Here is a 4,758-nt window from a genome sequence, read left to right on the forward strand (position 1 = left end):
GTAGATCCAAGATGTTAAGCCTTTGTCAGACCTGGAGTTGGCAAATACTTTTCCCCAGTTTGTAGGTTGTCTCCCTGCTCTCTTGATGGTCTCTTTGGCTTTGCAGAAGCTTGTCAGTTTAATGAGGTTTCACTTGTCTATCTTCTCTCTTATGGACTGTGAGTTTCAGGATTTGTTCAGGAATTGGATGCCAGTTCCAGTTCCCATGAGGGTATATCCCTCATTTTCTAAGGTTCTTATGGTTTGAGGTTTTACATTTAGGTCTCTGATCCATTTGGAGTTAATTTTTGTATATGGGGACAGATAGGGGTCTTGTTTGAGTCTTCTGCATGTGGTCAGCCAGTTTTCCCAGCACCATTTACTGAATAGGTTCTTCTCTCCCCAGTGGTAGGTGGTGGAGGTTTTGTCAAAAATGAGTTGGTTGAGAAATTGAGGTTTTGCTTCTGGAATCTCAATTCTATTCCATTGGTCTATATGCCTGTTCCTGTACCTATACCAAGCTGTTTTGATTATTGTAGCTTTATAGTAACGTTTGAAGTCTGGTAATGTGATACCATCTGCTTTGTTTTTTTTTTTTTTTTTTTTGCTGAGGATTGTTCTGGCTGTTCTTGGTCATTTGTGTTTCCATATGAATTACTGTGTTGTTTTTTCTAGGTCTGAGAAGAATGTTGCTGGTAATTTGATGGGTATTGCATTAAATCTGTAGATTGCCTTAGGTAGAATGGACATCTTCACAATGTTGATTCTTCCACTCCATGAGCATGGGTTATTTTTCAACTTGTTTGTGTCATCTTTGATTTCTTTGAGCAGTGTTTTGTAGTTTTCATTGTAAAGGTCTTTTATGTTTCTGGTTAGAAAGATGCCAAGATATTTCATTTTTGTTTTGTTTTGTGGCTATTGTGAATGGAATTGTGGTTTTTATTTGTTTATTATTGGTGTAAAGAAATGTGATTGTCTTTTGCACATTTATTTTATACCCTGAGACTTTGCCAAAGTCCTTTATGACTGTAAGGAGATTATTGACAGATTCTCCTAGGTTTTCAAGGTATACAATCATGTCATCTGCAAAGAGGTAACTTGACTTGCTCTTTTCCTATTTGGATACCCTGTATGCCTTCTCTTCTCTGATTGCTCTAGCCAGGACTTCCAATACTCTATTGAACAGGACGGGTGAGGGTGGGCATCCTTGTCTTGTTCCAGTTTTCAGGGGAAATGGTTCCAATTTTTGTTCATTTAGGAGTATGCTGTCTGTGGGCTTCTCATAGATGACTTTTACTATTTTGAGGTATGTTCCCATATGCCTAGATGTTTGAGGGTTTTTATCAAGAAGGGGTGCTGGATTTTATCAAAAACTTTTTCTGCATCTAATGATATAATCATGTGGTTTTTGTTTTGACATCTGTTGATATATTTAATTACATTTATGGTTTTACAAATGTTGAACCAGCCTTGCATCCCAGGGATGAAGCCTACTTGGTCATGATGGATGATTTTTGAGATGTATTATTGAATCTGGTTTGCTAGGATCTTGTTGAGGATTTTAGCATCTATGTTCATCAAAGATATTGGCCTGTAGTTCTCTTTCTTTGTTGGGTCTTTACCTGGCTTGGGTATCAATGTGATGTTAGCTTCATAAAATGATTTGGGAGAGTTCCATCTTTCTCAATTGCCTGGAATACCTTCAGTAGGATTGGTATCAGCTCCTCTTTAAATGTCTTGTAGAATTCTACTGGAAAGCCATCTGGTCAGGGCTTTTTTTTGTAGGAAGTTTTCTTATTACATAGTCAATTTCCTTGATTGTTATTGGTCTATTTAGGGTCTTGATTTCTTCTTGATTCAACCTAGGCAGGTTGTGTGATGTCAGAAAGTCCTCCATTTCCTTAAGGTTTTAAAATTTGTTTCCATACAAGTGTACATAGTAGTCTCTAGTGATCTTTTGTATTTCTTCAGGATCAGATGTGACTTCATCTTTTGTGTTTCTGATTATGTTTATTTGAGTTTTTTCTCTCTTTTTCTTGTTTAGTCTATCTAGGGAAACATGGATCTTGTTTATCCTTTTGAAGAACCAGCTTTTTGTTTCATTGATATTTTGTATTATCTTTTTGTCTTCTATGTCCTGGATTTGGGCTTTTATTTTGGTGATCTGGATTCTTCTGCTGAAATTAGGGTTTTTGTGGTCTTGCTTTTCCAGCTTCCTTGGGTGGCTTGTTAGGCTGTTGATTTTTGATCCTTCCATTTTCTTCATGTGCGTTTGTAGGGATATAAATTCCCCTCTTACTACAGTTTTCAAGGCATCCCAGAGGTTTTGGTAAGATGTTTCTTCATTTTCATTTGTTTTTAGGTATCTTTTGATCTCTGTTTTGATTTCATCATTGACCCAGGAGTTGCTTAGCATCATGCTGTTTAGTGTCCATGTCTTTGTGGGTTTTGGGGGGACTTTGTTAGTGTCAATGTTTATTTTTATTCCACTGTGGTCCGAGAAGGTGCATGGTAGAATTTTGCTCCTTTTAAATTTGCTTATGGTTGATTTATGGTCAATTACGTGGTCGGTCTTAGACTATGTTCCATGTGGTGATGAGTAGAATGCATATTCTATGGTCTTTGGATGGTGTGTTCTGTAGGCATCAATTAAGTTCATTTGGTCCAAAGTCATATTGAGGTTCCGGATCTCCTTGCTGATTTTTTATCCTGATGATCTGTCTAGGGTTGTGAGTGGGGTATTAAAGTCCCCAGCTATGATGGTATTGGAGTAGATATCTTTTTTTAGTTTGCCTAGAAGCTGCTTTATGAAAGTTGGTGCTCCTACGTTAGGTGCGTATATGTTTAGGATGGATATTTCTTGTTGATGGATTCAACCTTTTATCATTATGTAGTGACCTTCTGTATCTTTTAAATTTTTGATAGCTTAGAGGGTATTTTGTCTGAGTTTAAGATCATGACTCCTCTTTTTTCATTTATACCTATTTTGTTTAGGCAAATTATTGTGTGTCTGGGAGTTGGTCTTCTCATTTGTTGCCTTGCAGGGGTTCTCTGAATCTCTTGTGTTTGAATTTTCTCATCACTGATGAGATGTGGGAAGTTTTCTTGAATGATTTCATGAAATGTTTGTTCCAGTGTGGCCTCTGTTTCTCTCTCTGCCCTAGGAAGGCCAATTACTCTTAGGTTCAGTTTCTTGAAGTGATCATTCATCTCTTGAAGGTTTTGTTCTGTTTTTGAGCTTCTTTTCTATGTTTTTAACAGTTTGGGTTAGTTCTGTGTTTTGGTCTTAGAGCTCTGAGATTCTTTCTTCTGCTTGGCTAATTCTGCTTTCCATGCTTATTAGCTTGTTATTTATTTCTATCACAGTATTCTTTACTGCTGTTATTTCTGACATCAGCTTCTTCCTATTTCCCTCTTGTCTCTCCTCAATTTTTTAAATTCTCTCTATTAATGTCTTGATGTCTGGGTTTGTTTCATGTGACCAGTCACTCTGGGGGCTCTTCATTGTTTGTGTTCCGAAGTCTGTTTTATCAGTGTCTGACGTCCCAGGGGTGTATGTGAGACCTATATTCTTCTTTTAGTTTTTCTTCATTTGTGTGGTTTTTTCCCTCCCTACTTTTTCCTTCCCTCCACATCTCTGTCTTCTTTAATTCTGTTATTTAGGGGTAGAGGGGTTGCTTTTACTTCTATTTGTTCAATCTCCTATTCTTCTTTATGTATGCCCTCTTACTTTGTTCAATTATGGAGTTGTACTGTAGGTTGGGGGTGATCCTTTTTGCAGTTTTGAGATTTACTTAAGGGGCGAGCTGTGATTCATAATCTATCTGCAGGTCCTGGTATCTGCCAACAGGTGTATGGATAATCCGGAACCCACTTCCCACTTCCTTGGAATCTGTCCATGCAGTGGTGCTGTAGGTTTATTCCCTGAAATAAAATGAGGTTAGCAGAGGGAAGAGAATGGAGTAGACAGTGGGGGGAAGAGGGGGATGGAGAGAGAGAGGAGTAAGTGGGGAAACAGATGAGTGTACTAACAAGTGGAGAGAGAAACCTAAACTGAAACTGACAAATACAATAGACCACAGCTACAGACTAACCAATTCCCATACAGAAAAAACTAAAACATACAATGATGCTAACATACAAGCTAACCAACCACCTTATTGATGTGCTGTTCCTTTATACAAAGATATGGTTTACAGAGAGGAGAAAAGAGAAGAAAAGGAACAGAAAAAAAAGAACAAAACAGCAGGAATAGAATCAAGTCATTAAACCAACAGAACCATCAAGTACACTCTGAGACTTTTCGTTTAAGTCCAATGTCCTTTCAGCTCTGATTTCTAGCTGTCTTCTCAAGTTGGTAAATTTGTTCTCAGTTAGGGTCAGTTGCCCCTGACCTGCTATGAAGGACAGTTTAGATTACCACTCAGTTCACCACTCAAATCTGGCCTGTGTGTTTTTCAAGCTTGTTTGTCCCATTTCGGTATTGTTACCTTGAATCGCCAGCAGGTGGTGCTATCTCGCAGCCCCAGAGGGGGTGGAGCCAGACTGGAGCCTGGCAGAGGCCAGAGATGGGAGCCTGCCTCAGGGCACACGAGAGGAGACCCATGACTGGCAGGACGTCACAGTGGCAGCAATCCCAGCAGATCTTGCCTACAGGGGCTTCAAGGTCAGAAGTCGTGGATTGCCTCAGGCACGGGTGGCACGATGTGCTATGGCTGCCATGGAGGCCGTGGCGGTGCTGGTGCTGCTGTGTTTGTGGCTGGAGGGGCTGGCCCGACC

The sequence above is a fragment of the Carlito syrichta genome, unplaced genomic scaffold (genome assembly GCF_000164805.1).
Source record: "Carlito syrichta isolate Samal-C Ts95f unplaced genomic scaffold, Tarsius_syrichta-2.0.1 Scaffold303121, whole genome shotgun sequence".
NCBI classification, from domain to species: domain Eukaryota; kingdom Metazoa; phylum Chordata; class Mammalia; order Primates; family Tarsiidae; genus Carlito; species Carlito syrichta.